This window comes from Rhopalosiphum padi, chromosome 1 (genome assembly GCF_020882245.1).
Source record: "Rhopalosiphum padi isolate XX-2018 chromosome 1, ASM2088224v1, whole genome shotgun sequence".
NCBI classification, from domain to species: Eukaryota; Metazoa; Arthropoda; class Insecta; order Hemiptera; family Aphididae; genus Rhopalosiphum; species Rhopalosiphum padi.
Genome location: NC_083597.1, coordinates 28,701,873 through 28,728,450, shown reverse-complemented (window position 1 = coordinate 28,728,450; position 26,578 = coordinate 28,701,873). Strand labels below are relative to the sequence as shown.

The window sequence follows — 26,578 nt, the reverse complement described above, 5'->3', positions numbered from 1 at the left end:
TATACGCGCATGTCGTCTTCTCTCACCCACCTACCGCGAACCCAAATGGCTGGCGCGCGCGCGACGGTACACTTTTATGGAGTAACAATAATAACATTGTGACGATACGGTGGCCGCGGTGGTTGCGGTGGCGTGGCGAGTGTGTGTGTGTGTGTGTGTGTGTGTGTCAGCGTTTTATTCAGCAGCGGCGGCGGCACACGCTATCGTATATATATTAATATATGTATATATATATATTGTACATGCGTACTTAGCCAGGGCGCCCGGATATGTGTCGCGCAGCGTGGGCGTACATGCTGCGCACTATACCAGCCCGATTTCATTCATGGTACCGCGGACGCCAACCCTTGCGTCCTCAATATGGATTGTGCCCCCGACCCCGTCATCGTCACCCTTCGGCGGTACCGCTCCACTCTCGCGTTACCCCCCGGACCCGTCCACGGTAAGCCCACACACACACCCCGTCCCGACCGCTCCACGCGTATTCCACCCCTCCGATAGCCGCGCCCCGAGTCACCGCCCCGCCCCCTCCCCCCCCCGGCATCGTCATCTCGCCGTACGCCCGTCCGCTCGAACCCCTCCACCCCGCGCGGAGGAGCGGAGTACACTCCCGTCCAAACCCGCGTCTTGTCTACATATTAATATCTTTCGCTCGTTTTCCTCTCATCTATTATATCCGCCACCGAGCCGCTCGCAAACCGTCGTCGTCCGTCGACCGCCGTCGTACGTGCCCGGTTGGTACGCGCATCTGTATATATACACACACACATATATAGATATAGATATGCGTGTGTTTGTAGGTATATATATGTATGTGTATATGTATTATACATGGGTGTTTCGAGAACACCACTATAATACCGCCGCCGCCGCCGCCCCCGCACACTACGTCACGCTTTTGTGTTGTCCGGGCCCATTCATAAAAACCTGCTTTGCTACGCCACTAGGTTTAAAGTTCACACACAACGTTGCATTTGCCCGCGGCTTTTGCGGTAAACGGTTTTGAACGAAATGTGTTTTTCGCGAAAACCAATCCGATTTCCGGCACGAGATACGCGTCACGCCGGGTTTACGGATTGACGTACATGATATTATTATACATTGTACGAATGTTGTATTATTATCGTCATGTACGTAAATTATTTATATTTATAGTATAGTATATTATAATATCGTCCAAACGTCAATTATTATTTCCTTCTATTATCCGTAAATCAACGATTTGTACGGTCGATATGTGTAATAATAATTAATGATATATATTATATATTTATATGCATAATGACTGGGTTCAAATATTTGCACATTATTTGTTTATTCGAATATTTAAAACATGATTTTAAAAGAGGTTGTAGGTTGTAGGTATCTACTATGTTTATATGTGAATCAAAAATGACATCAATACCAAGTTTTGTTCGCCAGAGAATAGAGATATTAAGTATAAATTATACTCGATAAGTTTTCCATTGAATAAATCAACAACAAAATAACAACATAGTTTTAGGTATCATATCAATTATCTGTACCTACCAATTATTTGTTGTAGTATGAAATTAGAGTAAAATGTTTGAATACATTGGTTTTAAAATAATATGTGTGTTAGTGGTAGCAAATCGGATCTATTTTGTACTATAATGGAAATATTAAATGGACAATTTCAAGTTCATTATCAAGAAAAACATAATTATGAATGAACGAGAACGTTTAAGCAATGAATTTGCTTTCTTTTAGTAAATTAAAAATGAATACCTCAAGACAACTTGAGTTGTACACAAAATATCTTTATTATTTTTTATGCATTATATAATATTGCCTCTTTCTAAGCTATTTATAGTTATTTAAAATTGTTTGACATTTTTCAATTTTATTATCTTTATAAATTTATTTTTTTTATAGAAAATGTAAAACAGTGGATTTCCTTAATATGCTTTTTTTATAGAAAATAAAAAATATCGAAAATACATTATTACGAGTTTTTTTTTATGTTTACAAAGTTAAAAATGTGATGATATTTTAATATACATCAGTCGTGATACTTTTCAATTATTCTGTAGTTAAATTGTATCGAATTTTCAATTTTACTCTTGAAAATTGAATAAAAAGCTCTTTATAAGATGTTTTTACAAAGCCATACAAATTTAAAAAATACTAATATATTTCTAATAAAAAATATTATTTTGAGGAACATGAAACTTTTTATCACAATGTTCATTATTATTTACTTTGCACAATTAGATTATTGAAATATTTCGATTCATTTTCATCTTTTTATATCACGATCCTATTCACTTCCCGTTATAGTAATCCATTATATGTTTATAATATATGCATAGGTTTTGGAAAAAATGTGTTCAATCTACCGTGTCACTAATAGAAATATAAATTTCTAATAGTAGATTAAATAAATAAATAACTCTACTGAGAGTCATTTCTTTGCAATGATTTATAATTAAATTCAAATTTAACACATCCATAATAGTGACCTATTTAACGAGATACACTATATCGAAACTTCTATTCAGTAGAACACCTTCCCTGGTTTCCGACTATTTTTTTTTTATTATGATAATAAAATATATATTTCCCATGTGTTTGTACTTGAAATTTATTTTTATATTTTTGTATCCACTGGCAACACAAGTCTTTACTCTTTATGTTAGCTTAGGTTAAGGAATACTGAGTTCGGCACTAAACAAACCTCTTGGTATTGAACGCCGATATACTACACATGCATAATGTAATAATAATGGGTTTCAAAAGAAATTCTAACAGTATTGAACAAATGGCCTATGGAATAGTCTTAAAAACACTATATACTATATACTTATTTTATATGCCTTTTTAAAAGTATCTCTCTTTTTAGGGTATTTTTTTAAAAATGAGAAATAATTAAATTACAATTATTAGTTTAATTATAATATTATTTGTAGATAGTTCTTATACGTAACATAATACTATCGTATATTTTTCTTTTACTACTGTAAAATTTAGCATATATTATATTATATTAACAATTTTAAAAATCACAAATTTAATTAGTTGAAACTTTTTTGATTTATAAATACACATGTAATTATTATATTTAATAATATACTATTGTTCTGCACTTATTGAGCCAATATTGTAGTCCGGTTTCATTTCAAGATACTATATAATATTTCATACTTTTTGATTTGATATTTTCATTGTATTTACTTATCACGTCTTTTATATACTATTTACTTTATTATTACTTTGTAAGTTATTTGATCTTACCTTAATTCTTAAGTCTTTTAAATCTCTTTGGTTCTAAGATTAATTTAATAGAATTTACTAGGGTTAAGTTAGGTTATATTGACAATGTACTTTTAAAGAACTAAGAACTAAGAACTACTAAAAAAATAAATGTAGAGAATATTAAAAACAGGTCATAAAATTATTACATCGCTTGTTTTTATAGTTCATAGAAAATTTGTGGTATTTAATATTAAAAGTTTCATTTTCTAGTTATCTTTTGAAAACGACGAAGCGACATTGATTGTTTTAAAATGTAATAACACACTGTGGTTTTAACTTACCCGGAGCTGTGGTAAAACAAATTCATGTGACCTACCCTAGATTAGTGTCGTGTGTTAATGGTATACAAACAGCCTTAGTTGTATACCATTAGATAATCTGGATAAGGGAATTGAAAATGTTAGGTATATGTGTATAATATGTATGAAGATATTAGAAAACATTACATATATAATACTTTTTTTATTATCATTATTATTGTAGTTATGTTAACAATCGTCAATTTATTATACATTGTCAGCATTCGAATAAAAAGTTATAAGGAACACATATATGTTATAAATAAATCCTTGGTGATGATTTATTTTAGTAGACATTATCGAATTTTTTTCGAATTTTTACTATACATATATTATATTACATATAAATATTGTGAATCTAATAAAATATATATGTAAAGTGTGACGTAACTAAAAATATAGTACACCGTAATGCAGAAATCGTTGATAAGACTATGCAAGACTTTAAAACCAAAATGGCAATGAATACTCAATTAAAGGTACCTAACAAGAAACATTATGACAATATTTATTTCACAGTAGCTGGTAAATCACAGTTACTTTAATGTGCTTAGATATACTAGAAGTATGGGATTGCATTTCTAAATGGATTGAAAAAAATATAAGCCGAGACAAAGCAAATTTTTTGATTATTATATAGGTACTTATATAATACATGCTTGAGTGTTTGTTATTTTTACTACATAATGAAATTTAAAGCTTATAAATACGTTTTTTGTTACAATTTTATTCGGTGAAGAAAATTGTATAGCCTTATATTATTATATATCAGTTATATCACGTTAACAAATACATTTACTAAAGAAAATTACTTACCCGTATGACCGTAGATATCTCTTACAATTCTCTCGCGCGCCATACGCATGATAAAATATTTTGATTAAATTATCTGCATCAAGACATTTATTTTGTTGTTATCGTTATTACAAATTTGAAATTTGTAAAAATCAAGATTTTAATCTATTGATGTTTATCTGTATTTTTTTAATATTATTAATAGAATAATTGATATACCACATAATGACAATCATAGCGTTATATATTTATGTTCATATTTTTTATATGTTTTTATGAAAGCTTTTAATTATAATTACTACAGTTTTACATTTAAATTGTACATATAATACAATATTTACTTTTTTTTGTTGTATAGACAATTCATTATAGATTATTAAACAATTTGTTCTATAGATAATTATTAACACATACTCAAACGTATTATAAATATACCATATTTTACTAAATTAATAGAAAAGATAAAAATTTTCTAGTTGTATTGAATTCAGTTCAACCTTTTTTTAGTCTTCTGTATAAGTAAATAGATGTATACCTACTATATATGTTAATTTTTAAGTAATTGTTTTTAAAATAACTCATTTTAATAAGACAAAGGTTCATGCAATAATTACACATAAACATAAATTGAAGAATAATTTAGCTAACTTTAATATTTAACCAAGAACAAAATAATAATGTTCTTCAAATTATATTCTTACTATAAATTATTAGTATTATATAAATTACACATCGATTAAAAATGCACAAATAATAATTAATTAGTTGATTCGAAAATTATATTTTAAAATATTTAAATTAAAATAGCAGATACATTATATGCGTGTACTCCAACTGCGTAAATGTAATATACTTCCAGAAACCTATAGTTAATATAGTTAAGAATAACTTTTAACTTTGTGATCTACTTCTAGGCATACGACTAAACCCACAATGTTAGTATTTTAAATTTATTTTATTAGACTGTAAACTATAAAATATAATAATTATTTTTTTTTTTTAATAGGGAATTTCATTAAAAGGAATTGGTTATTTTATTGTTACTAAATGGGTGGTAAATGAAAGCAAATATATCCATATACAATAAGGAAGCCGGTTTTTGTGATTGATGAAAAACCAGCTAATGATTTCAATTAAAAAAACAAGAAGAATATATACTATAGGAATTGTAATTACAAATTTTTATTTAAACCAAATCAAAATACCTAATCTAACTAAAAATGAAAAAAAAAACGTTTACAAAGTATAAAAACAAACTTTTGATAAAATTATTACACCCATAAGAAGGAACCTACTCAATGTTTTAAAACTATTATTTTCAACTGTTTACAAATACAGATACGAGAACGCTATTTAAATGTTTTATTGGTTGCCCTGAATTTTAAATTAAATGTGAATATGGTGAGTCATTGTTACAACGAAGTCATTGTAGCATTTAAATAATGACTATACGGAGAAAAAATTATGAGTTTCCTTTCCCGAAAATTGGTAAATTAAAATAAAAAATTAAATGGTAACAGTAAAGTATTATCAACAGTTTTTAAATCGATAAGATCAGAATTTAAAATATCAAATGGTAGAAAATCAAAAAAAAAAATAAATAAATAAAGCCATTTAGGTACTATATTCCAGATTAAAAAACTGAGTAATTTCAAAATAGAGTAGGTTAATAAATTAAAGATTAAATAGACTACTTTTAAATTATATTTGATCTTATTTTTAATTATAATAAAATAATGTTTAAATCTTCAACATATAAAATACAAATATTATTAAATTCCAATAATAAAAATAAAAACGCAAAAAAATGTCTATTTTATGAATAATTTATATTTTCTGGTGTTTATAATGTAATACAATACATTTTATAATTTGTTTAGAAACGACCATGCTCTGCAATGTCAACTAACTATCGCCCGGCATCTTCGTTGTCACAATATAGACAAGGTACCGGTTACAAAGCTAACTTGCCTGCATGGTCCCCGAAATATTTAATACACTGCGAAATGTAAAATATTTATTTTACCCAACAACTAAGTCACAAATTATTGGTAGTTATTTGTTGTTAGGTAACATATTATATTAACTACATGACGTTTAAAATAACATTTTAACGCAATTATTTCTTGTTAATTAATTTTTCGTGTATTTTAATTAACAGGTCATGCAATACAATTATTTTCGTATGTTTCTTGAGAAACAAACATTTCATGTTTATTATTACACGTACATGATGAAATAAAAATATTTCTTGTGGGTGTTTACTTGAGTCATTTTCTGTAGGACAATTAGATCCCTTCCATCCCCCCTCACAAAATAAATCGATTGTGTTGACCTGTTGATTATAAACCAAGATAATTTAACAGGATATTCGATGAATGGGATTAGATTTTACGAAAACAATCACAATTTACAAATAAATGGTAGATTCAGTGATCAAATTAGGGTATTTCACACAGTATTATACACTGACATAGTGACGTGAACTAAACGCCCCAAACAAACTAAAAGCGTGTGCTGGCGGAAACAATACAATATAATATGACCGACTCTGTTTGCTAGCCACCGCAACCGCATAGTCATTGTATTAAGATGACCTTTAACCGGAACTCTCGGCGAATTGAATTAAATATATTTGAATATTATATACAGAGTGATTATTTTAACGTAAGACACTCATTACTCGTTATTTCGAAAATTACAATTTTATTAACAAAAAAAAATTTTTTTATTACATAATTTATTAAATTATACATTTTTTAACAATTATTTTGTTTCCTAATTTTTATGATTTTACTTCTTTGAATGACAATATAATTTTTGATTTCATGTTCCAAAGCAAAAATTTTTTTGAAGATTTCGTTTGTACAAAATAGAATTTTGAACGAATTGATTGGGTAGTTAACTGACGAGTTATAAATATCATCAGAGTAGTAGATGTCCATTTTGAATTTTTTTTTATAAAGTAAAAAATGTATTGTTTTTTTCAAATTGTTGATTGTGATGACTTCAAGTTATGTAAACATAATATTTTAAAAATTGAAATCAAACTTTAAAGTTTTCGAAAAGTTTACAATGATAATTATGCGGAAACTCATTATTAATATTTCTTACTCTTGTATCTACTTTTATTAACTTATATTTACATTTTCACGCCATATAAACATTAAACCATTCAATAATTGCTCCGTTATAATAATATGATTTCAATGAATCAGTGAACTTAGTATTATTATTATTGAGGTTATCATACTGAAATATTTAAAGGTTAACACAACTAAAAATATTTATACATTCAATTACATGATGACGAATGTTGATGTTTTTATATGTTTCAGAAAATTATTCTTTAAATATGTCCAATCTTTATAAGTCAATTATTGCATAATACACGTTTAGTATGATAATCTGTTGTCTATAATAGTTTTAATCTCTGTCACATTTTGATATATTGATAAAAAAAAATGCATAATGTTTTAATGAGTTGTGGATAGGTATACAGATATGAGATATTATATTTACTAATTTATGAACATATTTTATCAATATACCGACCAATATTAATATCTTATTGTGGTTACATATTTCCGTTTTCTTATCTATAGTCTAAAATATTCAAGAAATAATCCATTCTACTACAATAAAATTCATAGAAAATATAATTCAGCCATTATGTATACGTAAAATTGCTGGCTAGTGGCTACGGTTGTATAATTCAGCAGTGCGCATTAACTCTATAAATAACTTAAAAACCAATAACTGAAAGTCACGTCATTCTCAAACATCCTGTAGTCAAACATAACCCATACAGATACACATACACTATTATTCATTATTAAATATAACATATTTTATCATAATATTACAATTTAACAATAAAATAATTAAATTAAAAAAATATATATACCTAAATAATAATAAATAATATGATAAATATGTTCAAGTACCTATTAACAGAATACAATTGTATTTCTCTATTATAAAGTGTTCTAAAAATAATCGTATTTCAAATAATATCTAATCAATGGATTTTTAAGCAAAGTAAAATGAATATTCTATACACATTACCCACTTAATGTAATAAATTGTGGTGATAACCACAAGTCTATTATTGTTTTTAGGAAACTAAATTAAGGTAAATAATCGACTAAAGCAAATATCTGACTACAACTACTATACTGCAAAATAACTATCAAATAGGATAAAAAAACGAGAAAAATTTAAATCGTAAAGATAAAAAAATTAACAATTATATTTTGAAACAAATAAAAAATTATATCTATATATTCTATTGAAGAGTATTAATGAAAATATTCAATATACAATGTGTTAAAGGTAAAATATATTATGATTTATATATATTATTCTGTTTCCAAAATACTTTATGAACTTTTAAAATTACATTTAGTCTATAAGATGAAATAATAAGAAATATAAAACTATAAAATCAAGAATCAGGTCGATAAAAATTTTTTTAACTATCCTTGATGAACATCTGAAAAATAAAACTAAAATTTTAGAAGAACAGAAGAAAAAGGATAAATATAACAAAAAAATATACCATTGAATAAAACAATTGTTTTCAGCTTTGATCAAGCTAAATTACAACAAATTCAACAATTGGTAATTCGAGTTATATCAATAATTTAATACCTAAAAAAAATTCATAATAACATTCAAATATATTACATTGTATTAAGCGACATTATTATAACTATTACATATCTCGAATGCGTTGTAAAAGTGATACTTCATTCATTAAAATAATGTTACACATCATGAAAACCGGGTAATTAAAGAACCTAAATATGTTAGGTGATCCATTTAAAATCTGTCTATGTCTACACTCATTATTTCAGTTTTACATTTTTATGAAAATAATTTTTACACATAATATAATTTCATTGCAAAACTGTATTTTTGAAAATTATCATTATCATTTTTTATGTCAAGTATAATAGTTTTTTTTTTTTTTATAGATAATAATATACATTATTAATTTTATACTCTGAAGGAACATATTTTTCAGAGTACTTTAAAACAAAAAATCGAATTAAACGAGTTGTTTATTAATTATTATAATTTTATAATTATTCTAAAATTTAGATGAGCAAAGTAGTCAATTAACATTTTGTAGAGTAATCCCTGTTCCACTCTTACTGATCAAAACTTTAAATACTTGTATATTATATATAGGTACCTAACTATAAATAATTAACTACTAACTATACATTTTATTTATATTTTTCATTTATTAAAATACTCCGATAAATATTTTTGCTTTGAAACATAAAATTTAAAATGAATATAATTATTCAAAAATGTAAAACCTCAAACAATTTCAAAATATAATTTTTTTTTTTTAATATTGCACAATGTCAAAATATGAATAATATATATATTTTCAAACATTTTAAAGCTTTTTGAAATAATGAGTGCAAACACTAAAACTCACATTGTAATGTCTATACGTAATTGTATATAGAATAAAATTGCGATCGATAAATTATCATTCAATAAAACATTATCTGCACAAATGTTGGTATTTATTTATCTTCATAGCTGACCTACTTGATTTAAATACTTTGTAGATCTGAATAAGATAAGATGAGCATGCATAAAATATTTATATAATTTTATTATTTGTGTAACATTATAGATTTGTAGAGTGAACTATGAAGGAACTCATCCACCAAACCACTTAACCACGTAATTTTATTAGGTTCCTAGATAGAATATTGTATATTGTTATAATTGATATGCACATGTGAACTTATAATTAAATTACTCCGGAATAATGTAAAATTGATATTAGGATAATAATGAACCCACAAGAAATTATATCAATATTAATATTAATTTTCAGTGGATGTTTGGATTTATACATATTACATATCATCGGTAACACGGAAACAATATTTAGTAACGGCTTCTTCAAACTAAATTGTGATTTCAATATTTCAATGTTTTTTACGTAATTTTAACGATAATTTTCGAACCGATAAAAACATCGAGTTAGCAATTATTAGAATTATAAAATATTTCTAATAACCAACTGGTCTTAACTCGTGAATAAAGTTCAGATATTAACATTATAAAAAGCACCAAAATGCCTAGCAATAAACATTTTATTGAATATACATATAACTATATAAGTTGCATCTAGTAGCTACACTAGCTAGTATTACTATTAATTATAACAGGTTAAAGTTAAATTACAAACACTATAACATCATAATTTAAAACAACGTGAATTGTCATTTATCAAATAAATTCTATTATATTGCATAGTCGTAGATGAGTCTTAGAAATTGAATAGTTTGTTATAACAGAATTAAGACATATTTTAGATTTTGAAAGAACTAGCAACGAATGTATTGATTTTTACATTGTTTATTCTACTTTTTACTGTAGAAATAGTGCGTAGACTTTCGACTTTTTTGGTAAGAATATGAATCAAGTAGGTATTTTGCCATTTGGAGGATCAAAAGTAATAATCCTTAGTTATTTTATTTAAATAATTAGAAAAAACGAGAAAAATATAAATATATCATAAGATATAGCTCCAGATAGCGAAAATATGTTATTATTATGTAACTACCTATAATATTGTGTAAATAATTACTAATAATACGAGTATATAAATATTATTAATTAAATTGTTTACCAATGCTAACAGATATGTTATAATAACGTTTTTATTTATTTGCTATAGCAATCTCATTATATTAATAACATTTGTAAAACATTATTATAAAATTTTTGCTAAAAATGTTATAATGACATCAATCTTGTAATATTATAACAATAAATAAATATTATTAAAATAATATTATAGTAAAATGTTTACCTCAAAATATATTTTAGATTTTATAAACAATATAAAATTCATTAGACTGTTTTATTTATAATAAATTATGCACAAATTATGATTATTTTTATTCATATAAAAATATTTATATTTATTAATATTAATATTTTGTAGTTACATATTATGTGTAATAGAAAGTAACCATTTTGCACTTACTATATTCAGCATAAAGCTAAGATGCCATCACCATACATAACCTACTGTACACATAATGTAGATAAGTAAATACCAGTATATATTATATACCAGAGATATACCTATTATTAATTATACTTAGGTAGCTGTATGCTAGAGTAATTAAATACATATATGTATAATGTATATTATGTCATAATATTTATTTTGACAAAATATAGTAAATCAATCATGTCAGTAATTTAAAAAAAACAATTTAAAATTAGGTAGATACATAATTTTGAATTGATTATACACAAAACAATAATTATTAGTGCATTAAATTTTTTGACTTTTCAAAAAAGGTGAGGCGTGTCTGATACATAGATAGGTATATGTTTTTATAAATGCTGCAATTATTGTGTATTTATAGCTTCTTTATTGTTTTCAATGCTTCTGTAACAAATAATTTAAAAACACACATTTTAAAAAGTACATTCGAAAGGAAAATTATATTTTGTTACTATAAGTAGTACTTGTTTTACAATTTTTTTTTTTTTATATTATTATTAAAATAGCATTTATAGTTATTAATTTATTGTAATTTAAACTTAACAAATTTAATCTCATAATACTAATATTATTTCAAAATTATATTGTGATCGAGTTGTTGGCATTATTATTTGTAAGCTATTCAGATAAATAAGAATCTTTCAGACAATAACATACAGGTTTTTTTTATAAATTCTTACCTATTATTGCTGTACATTAAGCCAGAGATGAAGACATTTATTTTCCCCTTTTTGCCTAACTTAACTTTAATTCTTCAACAATATTCGTCATAGAACACTTGTTGCAAAATTTCTCCAACTGTAGGCACCAAATATTTTTTAGAGTATTTTATTAGTCTAAAACAAATTATTGAAAAATAATTGTCTTATATGCTCAGTTAGTCACTTACATTTAGGTAAAACCAAATTTAAAAAAGGTCAATACTAATGGATAAAAGTTAAAGTATGTGAGTTAAATTTAACAATATATATATATTATCTATATATTGAAGTATTGAATAAAGACTTACTACATTTGATCTGAATGCTCTTTCACTTAATTTCCTTTCAAATTCATCTAAAAAATCTTCATTTTGAATAAGAAAATACTACGCAAATATATTTTTCGTTGCTACTGCATTATAAGAATTTATATTTTGAGTACAAAATATAGAATTGTATAAAAAACTTTCAATTTTTTCCAACTTATCACCATTAGCTTCAACATAATCTTTGGTTTTTAGTTTAGTTCTTAATATTTTTTACACGAAGTCTATAAAAGAAATAATAAATAACAATCAAACATTTTTATTTATTAGTACTTGATTCAGTATAGACATTGGGCGAAATTGCAGTAACATCTTTAGAAGTATAAGCAAATAACTGTTCTTGAATTTGGCGTCTCTTCAACCGGTTACTTTTAAATATATTTGTTCTAAAACTATAAATACTTACTAAGAACATATAGTATATTTAAATTTTAATTCTACAGTGACCATGAAGAAGTAAATGGTATATAAATATAATACTTACATTTCAGTTTCTTCTGATGGTATGAACTTTCTTTAAATTAACAAAAAAAATAGATGGACATTTTATGGTCACCTAATTAGTAACCCAATAAATTAAAAGATACCTACTTATCATCAGACTTCATATAATGTTTATAGGTACTATATATTATAAAAATGATTAGGTACATTTAATATATTAGGCAATAGGTATACATAAAATTTAAAATTCCATGACCCCAAGCATATATTATACAATTTAATTCTATGATTGATAATAATATATATTATTTTGTACTTATTTTAATAATGAATAGTATACAATATTATATAATATATGATATGTGATAAAATAGAAAATTTAAAAAAAGGTTTTTACTGAAAAAATTAATAAAATAAAAAATATTTTTAGAACAGCGTATTATGTCTAATAGTCGATGTTGCATAACAGTTATTATTGTTAATTCTTTTTGTTTACAAGATATTAATATTGTTGTTCTGTACAAACGTTTATTTGCTATAACTATTATTATAAAACGAAAATAATATTACAAATATAATATTATAATTATGTTTCAAAAATATTTTTTTAATAATATATTAATATATTATATTATTATAAAACCATATTTATTATAATGTTATGTTATATAAGCTATAATTATGAAATTATAATGTTCTTAAAATAATATTTGTTTTGACATGGAATAATAATATATTAATAACATTATGATTACGAAAATGCTACTTGGTACCTAATATAATATAACCATAAAAGCTGTCAGTCCGTCTTCGCTCAGAATCGTTTTTTCATATCCAATGATTTATTAATGCACACATTATAATTAAATTACATTTTGACTTGCTCAATAACGAGATACAATATACCGTACAGCAGAACTGTTACATACTTTCCACCAATTTATGAATTTAAATTATTATTATGATTATTATTTTAATGTATGATTGTTTGTTCTGGACTGAATTTGTACTATTGTAAGAAAAAAATGTAAAACTAAGAATAAAATATTTAATAATTTTAATACATATTATATGGACTTTGTTTTAGTAAACATCGTCAGATAGCCAATTACAAATTCAAATAAAATATGCACGAAATATTTAATTCTAAGAAAAAAAGAAAACATTGATTTTGATAGAAGATTGATGAATAAGATAAGAGAAGTATAGATTATATCATATGATAATAGTATAAATGTCATCTTCTATTACATTATGCTCTTAACTTTTTGTTTTTAAAAGGGACAAAACATTACAAAGAAATTTGATATAAAAAAAAATAAACCAAAAGAAATTTTTGAAGAAAGATTTAGACAAATTATTGGACATGTAAGTAACCGAACATTGTAAAATCGAAGTACCCGGTTCATATGTAAGTTTAGTATTACTATAAAAGCATATCACTGACGCGAAGAAGGAGATATTTTACCTAAATTATTGTTCTTTTAAGGTTTTTAAAAATATACCAATTGTAAATATCACTGTAAATCTGCGACTGTATTGAGTACTCTAATATACTGCTTGAATATAGCCAGCGAGTGTATTTTATTTTCAATGAAATAAGATTTGGAAAACTAATTTTATAATACAAAACCTCTAATTTTTAACTATAACTAAAGTTTTACTACTCAATATTTATGCATATTATTATAGCAAATTCTTTAATATTAAAATATTATATATTATATTATAATTATTACTTATTGTTCTATTCCGATAACCAACATTTTTTTTTTTAATTTATAGATACTTTATGTTAATTATAGCAAATCCAGTACATTATGATATACATGTTACAATGATCGTCAAGTGTAAAATAAATGTATATAATGTTATTGTAACCATATACTTTTATCATGTACAAGAGGCGTTAACTTTACAACTTTTACGTGCAGTTAATGCCGTAGAGACTCGAGACGTATAATTTTTTTACAACATGCATGCGTGTGTGAAGGTACCTACGTGGTTACGAGTGCAAAACGATAAATTCTCTTTATTTCATAGAATGAAAAACTCTTTTTTCAGCATGTTTGTGTAGAAAGTCGAGTTGGACTTTTTATTATAAAACAACTAGGTAACTATTTGATATATTTTAGGTAGATTTAACATTTTATGATATTATATGACAATATGACATATTATTATGAACAAGAAATACATTTTATTATTATGTGTTCACAGCCTATGAACTTTCCACTGAAAAAACTATAAAACAATGTCGAGTATGTAAAAAACGGACTAGGATTTGCTGTGAAAAAAATAAGCGATTTCATGTGTTGAAAAATAAATTTGAATATTATCAACACGATGACTGCCACCACATAAAATCTACAAGTTGTATTAATAAATTATAAGTAATTATAGTAAATAGGTTTATTTAGATAAACACAGTTATGTATTACCTATATGGCTATGTAATATGATGAATGATTATTTATGTATGAGAAAAATATTAGTTATTTAGACATGGCGCTCGACCTTGAGATTTAATTATTCATGTTCTCCATTGGAATTTTTAAAAATGCTATAATATTAAATTAATCATCAGGTGCACTTATGTGGTCTATTGATGTATTATATGTATTTATGTACTATAATTTCCGATAATTTTTTAACTACTAAATAATACTTTCGTAATTTTATTAATATAGATCACACCACACAATACCTACAATAATTGGTTAAATATTGCACTACTATAATCAAACCGCGATATTAAGTAAACATTTCCTTTTTATTCTCGGACTTTTTTTCGATATTACTTAGAATTTGGTGTTTACAATTGTAAATATAAAATTACTTAGCTTTTCTTTCTTTTACTAAGCGTTTTATTGAAAACAACTTAAAAAACAAAAATTAATTGAATAAAATAAAACTTAATTTTTTTTTAAACACTTTTAGGTTTAATTTATACTTTGTCCTTATCACATTAAAATATTATTTAAGAATAGAGAAAAAAATTAGGCTCTTGAAATTTAATAATAATTGTATTTTAGATTTTGACAATCTAAACATTGTTTTATTATAGTTAAAAATAAGATAACTTAAAAGTATTATATAATTGTCATTAATTCATATATAATAACTTACTACCAACCTACCTTCCACCTGATCTTCGAAAGGCTTTCGAAGTCGAGTATTCGATAATATAATCAAGTAAACCGTAATATAAAATAGATAAATACATGATAAAAATTATATATTTAAATTAACTATATTATGCTCATGCACCTTAGCTTACTCGAAGCTGTATATATATATATTGTGCTATAGTTTAGTTTGTTAACAAAAATTAAAAAATTTCAAACACTTGAATCCAAATAAACAACACTGATATATTTCGTTAAAAAAAAGATGGGTCAGTTATCGCTCTCATGAACCGGTGCGTGTTGCTGATATCAAAATATAAAGAAAAAAAATTGGCTCTTAAAATTTAATAATATTTAAATTTTAAATTTTGCCGATCTAAACATTTCTTTATTATAATTAAAAATAAGATTGAATATCATTTAAAAGTATTCATAGAAGTCATTATAATTCATAATAATTTACTCGATTTTCAAATTTACCAGTATTCTAATCGCAATTATATTATGTAGTAAATGTCTTTATTTTTTTTCTACCATTCAATTCTTAAAATACTGATTTTGTGGTTTTAAAAACTTATGATAATAGTTTGTACTTTACGAATCGTTGGCAATTTTTTTTTACGAAAATTCAGATAATTTTATGACTTCAGGAATATACATACCCAAAATAATGAAAGCAATGCAAAACATTTTAATAGGCTACTGATTATTAGAATTTTAATCTAAAATATTTTTTAGCAAATTAATTTAATACACCATCAGCTAATATGTTATTCGAAATACTTCTTAAAATATTAATAATTGACAAATCTGAAAATCTATCTTGTTCCATTGAGGTACGCAACCAATTTTTATTTGCTAACCAAAATGCAACGTGTGTTCACGTACTGTTTTCGTTTCGCGCGTCGTCGGAATAGTCCTAAGAGCAGTGGACCAAGCACTCGAATGGAATACTACCATGCACTGAACGCAGCTATTATCTATCGGACATTCGGACCTACCTACATAAACAGGTCAATAATCAAGCTTCCATAGCACTGATTCATCGATTCAAAAGGAACCATTTGAGTCAGTGGAAGATTAAAACATGCATTGTTTAGTGGAAATGCAAAATATTCAATTATTTTGTCTCATAAGACACATCTTACTGAGTTAATCATCCAACACTTTCATCATATCTTTTAACAGTTTAGAATATTTCTGGTTGAGCAGCGGTCCGTGACTTTACCTACTCTCGTATTCCCTGCACCAAGTTTGGAGTTATGAACTAACGACCGTTTATGGGGGATCTACTAGCTGCTAGAGTTATAGAAAACCAACCATTTTTTAACGTAGGAAATAGTAATGAATTATAGAGGACCTTTCATGGTTCGTAAAAGTTGACGTCGTGGTGCTCTTATTAATAAAATATATTTAGCCTTCTTTGTATGTATGTCGGTAAGGTTAGGAAATCGTTGAAGATCTATCCACAGACGCATTCTTCGCCACATTAGATAGATTTGTTGCGCAACGTGTTATTCCCAACACCATGTATATACTACATATCACTATAGTACATATTATATTGTAGGTTGATGGTTAGATTGTGGTACAAATTATGTAGGTGTTACCAAACAATTAAAGCGATTAATCGACGAAGACTCCAATTAACAAACCTTTTATGGTCGTGTACCATGCACGTGGTAATTTAATCCATCCGGAGCCCCACATTTTGACGGTATATGAGAGACTGCCATCAAAAACACTAAAACCTATCCAAGGAAAGTGATCCGTGCTCAAGTATACATTACCGGGGAATTCACGACATTAATAACACGTATCGAAGGCGTGTAACACTCTCGGCCGATGCTACCTCTCTCCATATTGATCATATAATGACTAAGCGTGTGTTACCGCAGATCATTTTCTGATTAGGCGACCTTTACTAGCTCTTCCGGGAAAATATGTAGTGAGCACTCAATCAACCGTTTAAGTCGTCAACAGCTACTCCGTCAAGTTCAACAGTCATTTCGACGATGATAGAGCAATTAGAACAATGGTTGTTTACATTTTATACACCCTACAAAGAAGGCAGAAGTGGTTTAAGCAGACATCAAATTTATCCGTCGTCATCAATACACCGACAAGATCACCCATGGCTTGGTAGATCGGTTAAATAATCGAGATTCGTCCAGGTCTGGATAATATTGTTTGTGTGATGGTTACCGTCAAAACATAAGAATGTATCCTCGAGCGTCTTGTTGCCAAGCTGGTTAGACTGCCAGTTGATCCCAGACCTTAAAAGGATCGCCATATTACAGTATCCTTAACATTTTTTTTTACCTATTTATGTCTTGTGGCTGGGGTCATTCTATAAATGTGTGCAACACGGAGAGCGTTACTCTGACGTCATGAACCACCTGTCGATTTATGACGATATGTATTATGTACCTATTGTACCTAGTGTCCTAGTACCTACAACTATAAATTTGTGAGATTTAGATTTACCATGACATCTTGAACCACCTGTATGTTTATAAAATATAAATGTATCACAATATTATTATTATGTTTTATGTACCTAGCGCCTACAACTATAAATTTGTCCAATTTAAACAATTTGAACCCATCATGGATCGCGAAAATTCTGCGCTCGAATTATGATACACAGTTAATTCTGGAAGAGTATACTCCTGTACTACAATATGTATTGTCTTGTCAGTCGATCGGATGTCGTACCTAGTTCTATTAAAAATGCCTAATACAATTTTACCTACTTACTTAAAGGTTTATTTATTTTTTAAATTAGATAGATATATATTAATGTGTATTTTTTTTTATAAATAAATTTGTTTTTATTAAATATGCCTATTTCTTATTTTTTCATTTTCAATATGGTGATAAATTAAATTACACGCATTTCTATAAATGCAATCGAAAATTTTTTCTTTCCAAAAAACTGCCCGGTAAACATTTACAGTATTTATAATCAAGGATTATATCTTAGTCAGTACTCAGTGTATAGTATTAAATAATCAATATAATTAAAATCAATAAAAACAACTACTATGAAATCGTATAAATCAACGTTTTTCAAACTCTGGATAGCAAGTCAATTTGGGTCTTGTAATTTTTTTTTAATTATATAGTATTATATTATATTTTTTAGAACTACTTATTGATCTTGTAAAAGAGATACTATATGGGTCGCGATAGATTTTCACAGAAAATATTAGGTCGTGGTTTTAAAAATATTGAGAACCACTAGTATAAATTGTTGATTGTTTTAAATCTATGTTGATTAATTCCAGTAAATAATTTATAGTTATTCGTTATATTCTAAATATTATCGAATTTTGATTTGACTATACAATTATATTTTTTTGTTAATTTAGTTATATCTGTTACCTAACCAAAAATATGGTACACCGTAATGCAGAAATCGTTGATAAGACTATGCAAAACTTTAAAACGAAAATAAGCAAGGAATACTCAATTAAAGGTAATATAAAATATTATAACCATATTTATTTCACGGTATCTGGTAAACTAGTTATTTTTATATGCACAGATCTACTGAAAGTATGGGATTGCATTTCTAGATGGATTGAAAACAATATAAGCCAAGACAAAGTAATTTTTTTTATTATAATATACCTGGGTACTTATATAATATATGCTTGAGTATTTATTATTTTTATTATAGAATGAAATTTAAAGCTTATAAATACGTTTTTGTTTCTATTTTATTCGACGAAGAGACTTTTATAGCCTTACATTATATATCACGGTTCACGTTAACAAATACATTTACAAAAGAAAATTACTTACCCGTATGACCGTAGACATCTCTTACAATTCTCTCGCGCGCCATACGCATTATAAAATATTTTGATTAAATTATCTGCATCAAGACATTTAATTTATGTTGTTATTGTTATAACAAATTTAAAATTTGTAAAAATCAAGATTTTACTCTATTGGTGTTTATCTGCATTGTTTTAATATTATTAATAGAATAATTGGTGTACCACATAATGACGATCATAGCGTTATATATTTATGTTCATATTTTTTTTATGTTTTAATGAAAGCTTTTAATTATAATTACTACAGTTTTAAATTTAAATTGTACATATAATACAATATTTAATTTTTTTGTTGTATTGTCTTATTAAATCGTTTTTAAGTCTTAGAATTAAAACAAAATAATGTTCTTCGAATTATATTCTTACTATAAATTATTAATAATATATAAAATACATATTAATTAAAAATGTGCAAATTATAGTTAATTAGTAAAATCAAAAATTAAATTGTAAAATATTTAAATTTTAAATAAAAATAGTAAATTTTGTATCGGTTGCACAGAATTGTAATTTAAATGTGGATATGGTGAGTCATTGTTATAACGAAGTCGTTGTACCCTTTAAGAAGTTGCTATACGAAGAAAAAAATTGTGAACTTCCTTCCCGAAAATTGGTAAATTACAAATAAAAAACAAAATGGTAACAATGAAGTATTATCAAGAGTTTTTAGAACGACAAGATCGGGTTTTTAAAAATCAAATGCTAGAAAATCGAAAAAAAAATAAAGCCATTTACTATCTTCCAGATTGGAATGCTGATCAATTTGAAAAACAAGTAAGTTAATGAATTAACGACTAAATAGAATACTTTTAAATTATATTAAAGTAATGTTTAAATCGTCAACATCTAAAATACAAATATTATTAAATTCCAAAAATTAAAATTAAAACGTGAAAAATGTCAATTTTATGAATAATTCATGTTTTCTGGTGTTTATAATGTAATAGGTACAATAAATTTTATAATTTGTTTAAAAACGACTGTGCTCTGCAATGTCAACTATTTCTCGCCCGGCATCCTCGTTGTCTCAATATAGACCAGGCACCGGTTATAAAGGTGTGTTGCCTAATACCTGTGGCACAACTAGACCCAACTCTAGTATGTCAGTACATATCGACAACAACGACATTATCTGCAGACCAGACTCAAGACTATCTGTCCGTTCCTACACTTCACATGAACAGATTATACCAACTAGACCCGATTCTAGATCTTCTCTACAGTCCCATAAACAGCCGATAAGCAGACCTCTGTCCAGGACGTCTGTCCAGTCAGCTGAATCAAACAGACCTATCATCAGTGCTCAGACCATGTCCTGTGATAATCAGACAAGACCGATTTCAAGGATGTCAAAACAAATTAGGCCGTCGTCAAGAACGTCAGTGCGGTCAGTGAGATCTAACTGCAGCATGCTTTCGCAAAACGAGAAAATTTTGCATTGGCGTGTCCAGTTAAATTAACTGCAAAATGTAAAGATTATAGACTACCACAAGATTTAATCGATTCGGCTGTACCACTAGATTCTAATTTGTTAACGTCGAAACTTGAAGAAAAAAAGCACTGTGTTGATGGAAAAACCACACTTGTATATGGAATTGATAAAGGTATTTAACATTTTGTCCTAATAGCGGTAACATACACTATTATTTATTATTAAATATATATATATATATATTATCATAATATTACAGCTTAATAATACAATTTGTTAATTAAATCAATATATTTTCGTTACAAATGATAAATAATAAGACAAAATATACAAATATTAGCAAAATACAATTGTATTTCTTTAATATAAATTGCTCTAATAATAATTATATTTCAGATGAAACCCTCTGCCATTCGTGTAATGTTAGAGAATATCGTTTAAGTCAAATAAATAATATATATAAACCTGAATTATCTAGAGATAATTTTATGAATGGAGATAATCCAATTAATGGACTTTTAAACATAGTAAAATAAATAATCTATATTCATCACCAACTTTATGTAATAAATCATGGTGAATAACACAAGTATATTTTCAGGAAACTCAAAATAAACGTAAAAACAGATCAAAGCAAATATCTGAATTTAATTATAATACTGCAAAACAATTAGCAAATGCGATTAAAAATGAAAATAATATAAATCGAAAAGATAAAAATTGTGATAATTATATTTTGAAACAAGTAAAATAATATATTTATGTAGTATTATGAAAAGTACTAATGAAAATATTCAATATAAAATGTGTTGATAATTTATTGATTTAGAGACCAGCAAATATTACTAATATTAAAAAAAACCACTTTAAGCAATCTTTACTAAATCAAATAAATTATAACAAAATTAAAAAAGAAACAGAGAAGATTTAATCTTTAAAAAATGAAGAACTAATACAAAAAGAATTGTTAAAAAAGTAAAATATATTATTCTGTACCTACCCGAAATACTTTATGAACTTTTTAAATTACATTTAGTCTATGTGATGAGAGAATAAGAAATATAGAAGCAAAAACAGGTCAAAAAAAATTATTTAATTATCCTTGATGAACAACTGAAGAATAAAACCAAAATTATAGAACAAGAGAAGGAAAAAGATATAAAATTACCGTTAAATACAACATTTGTTATCGGCTCTGATCAATTTAAATCACAAAAATTAAAAAATTGGTAAGTCGATTTATATCAATAATTTATTAATTTATTATAATAACACAAAATTATATAACATTTGTATTAGGTTGCATTATAACTATTACATATCCTAATATTTAATACAAGTGATAGTTTATTCGCTAAAAAATTTTTTTTTTTATTAATAATGTACATTAATAATTTTATATTCTGAAGGATCACATATTGCAGAGTACTTAAGAACAAAAAACCAAATTATACTAATAAATAATAGTTAATTAGTTATTACTTATTATATTATTTTCTTATTAAAATATTTAAAATATATAATTTCAAAACATTCATTAATGAATGTGCATAATATAAGTAGCATGTAGTAGCTAGTCTGACTATTAATTATAACAGGTTTAAGTTATTAAACATTAAATCACCATACTATACAACAAATGTGAATTGTCAATTATAAACAAATTGTATTAAATTGTTTTAGTAAACCTTAGAAAATGAATAATAATAATAATTTTATTTATTTCCCAACTATAGGGACTAACTATACTTTAACAATATAAGAGAAAAAATTACATTGTAAAAATTTATAAAATATACATATTATATAAAAAGCATAAACAATATAATAACAATGATATGAGTTAGTATATAATAATATTGGTTTGTACATTTTAAAGAATATAAGTAAAATTATAATTGAAAAACAGAGCGTGCAAAATAGTTTTTGATTTAAAATAATAGAATGACAATATATCTAATGTTTAATGTAGTTGGATAAACTTATGCTTAGCTACATAATATTAAAAATAATGGCAATAATAGTTTTTTTTTAATGGTGACGATTATAAAAGTTATGAGGGTTAATCTTAAATTGAATACAACAATAAATGAATACATAATCTAGTCCAAATTGTGCGAAACATGTTATTAATTTAGAAATAGCTAGTTAAATTAGTATTGAACTTAAAACGAGTAGAATAGAAATGATTTGGTAGTAAAATTTTAGATCTTTATTTAAATAATAAGGTACAAAAATACAATAAATGAAGCGACGTAATATTTAATATTTTTAATTCTCTGTACAGTGAACATATAGCGAATAGCCTTGGTTTATAGTAAAGATATTTAACTAATGAGTTTGTATTAATGATATGTAACTATAGATTGTATCAGAGCTTGGTACACCATATTTTTGAGTTTATTATTCAAAATATGTTGAAGCTTTTTAAATACATAAAAAATTTCCTTAAATGAATTGATAAATTATCAATATGTGCATTCCATTTTAGGGAATCATCAATATATAGACCTAAATATTTATCTTGTAAATAGATAGGCAAACATTTTCACATTTTTAATTTTAAATTGCAAAAATTTAGATTTTTCGTGATTAATTTGTAATGAATTATTATCTAACCAAGTTTTGACTTTATTAAGTCCAGTGTTTACGATGCTTTCAATGTTATTATTTTGATAGTCACTGCTAAATAAAATAGCAGTGTAATCAGATAAACAAAATATTTCCCCACTATTAATATTTTAGTTTAATAGTCCGTTTAAGTAAATAATAAAAAGTAAGTTACCTAGGACAGTTCCTTGAAGGACTGAACAATACACCGGTAATTCATTACTAAGTGTATTGTTTACCTTTACTCTTTAATACCTATTATTGATTTACGATTTAAATAAATTAAATTGTATGCCTCTTATTCCACAATATTCTAATTCTAATTATTAATCTCTTCTATGTAATGTATTGACTTTAAAATTTGAATTTATGTTTATCGTTTTTTCTACTTTTTACATTAGAAATAATGGTATAATTTTCAACTTCAATATTTTTTCTAGTGTGAATGTAAATCAAGTTAATCAAAAATAAAAATTCCTTGATCTTTTTTTAGTAATTAGTAAAAACGAGAAAAATATAAATATATCATAAAATATAGGTATTTATAGTAATATATAGCCACATAAGCTGACAGCCCGCTTTCGCTCAGAATCGTTATTCGTATGCAATAATTTATCACTAAATTCAATAATTTTGATGCATACATTACAAATAAATTACATTTTAACTTACTCAATTACGCGATACAATACTGTAAAGCCAAGCTCAGATTAAGACCTTGTGGGATCCAGGGGCTAATACATAGTTGTGACCGTAGATGTGGGCCCTCTTCAATGAAAACTATTCTTTAAAATTATTAAGTATATAATAAAACAAATTTTAATTTTTTTATTTAAGTGCGATAACGAGGATAAAAATATTAAAAACTTATTATTTTTTTATTTTTATAAATATCTACAAATATAAGTATTTTAAGTAAGTCTTTTTTCTTGATTTTTGTGTAGCAAATGCTTAAATATATTTTGTGCACATTGGATGAGCTGTTACGCTTGTTACTTTCAGTTTATTTGTGATTGTAAATTGGAATTTTGATTATTATATTAATGATTGTGTGTTCTGGACTTCATTTTTACTTTTATAATAAAAAAAATTAAAGCTATAAGGATAAAATATTTAATACATAATATATGGACTTTGTTTTAGTAAACATCGTCAGATAGCTAATTACCAATTAAAACAGCAAAATGCGAGAAATATTGAACTCGAAGAACAAAAAAAGGAAAACATTGATTTTGAAAGAAAATTATTGAATAAGCTTAAAGAAAAGTATATATAATATCATATGATAATAGTATAAATATCATCTTCTATTAAATTATGCTCTTAACTTTTTGTTTTTAAAAGGGACGAAACATTTCAAAAAAATTTGATACAAAAAAAATTAAACCAAAAAAAATTGTTAAACATCTCAGTAACCGAACGTCATAAAAACGAAGTACCTGGTTCATATGTAAGTTTAGTATTAATATAAAAGCATATCACTGACGCGAAGAAGGGAATATTTTACCTAAAATATTGTTCTTTAAAGGTTTTTGAAAATAAACCAGCGAGCAAGTGTATTTTATTGTCATAGACATAAGATTTGGAAAACTAATTTTGAAATACAAAAACTCTACACGTTTCTAATTTTGACTAAACTATTTTTCGATTTTTTTATGAAAACATAAAAAAAAATTGTTTAAAGTAATAAATATAATAACATTAGTCATTAATAACTATTATATTCTAAGTTTATTCTCAATTTTTTATGCATATTATTAGTGTATAGTAAATACTTAATTATATTATATTTTTTATAATAATTATTACTTATCGATTTGCTCTATGACAATAAACCATACCATACTCGTAGTTATTAAATGTTTAATTACAGTGTTGTACTGTTGTATATATTAAATTACTATGAATATCTTTAAATTAATAAGGTTCAACATTTTTATTTAATGAAACTTAAATGACTTACAATTAATGATTACCTATTTAATATATTTTAGATAGATTTAACATTTTATAATATTATATGTCAATATTACATATTATTATTATTATAACCAAGAAATACATTTAATAATTATGTGTTCCCAGCCTATGAGCTTTCCACTGAAAAAAACTGTAAAACGATGCCGAATATGTAAACAAAACGGACTAGGATTTCCAGTGGAAAAAATAACCGATTTCATGTGTTGAACACCGCCATATATTATAATATGTGCCACCATATAAAATCTACAAGTTGTATTAATAAGTTATAATTAATCGTAGTATAATAGGTTTATTTAGATGACTAAAGTTAAAAATCTGCCGTAGATGCATGTTTAAAATATATGATGAAAGTATAGGTACTTAAGACTTATAATTTAACTACACATATCTAGAAACAATTATGTTTATTTAATACCTTACTATTTTTGAAAAAGAAAGCAGACGATAATTCTGATACTGGTTCTTGGAATTCAATATTTCGCACATTTTGCTGTTTCAATTGGCTATCTGATGATGTTTACTAAAACAAAGTCCGTATATAATGCATTAAATATTTTGTCCTTAGCTTTCAATTTTTTTCTTATAGCAGTACAAATAAACTAAAAGAAACAGCCAGGTTCGTATTTACAAAAATTGATGCCAGGGGTATCTTAGTTTAATTTTATATTACATTGGTAGA

The 26,578-nt window shown here is 25.6% G+C and overlaps 1 long non-coding RNA gene and 1 pseudogene across 1 annotated transcript; both read left to right on the top strand.

Moving 5' to 3' along the window:
* The first annotated feature begins 360 nt into the window (after window positions 1-360).
* On the top strand, window positions 361-26,578 carry LOC132925304 (uncharacterized; annotated as a pseudogene).
* On the top strand, window positions 16,655-20,102 carry LOC132918223 (uncharacterized). The gene is made up of 3 exons (XR_009660419.1): window positions 16,655-18,792; window positions 19,401-19,507; window positions 19,577-20,102. It is a non-coding gene; the product is annotated as an uncharacterized LOC132918223 (long non-coding RNA).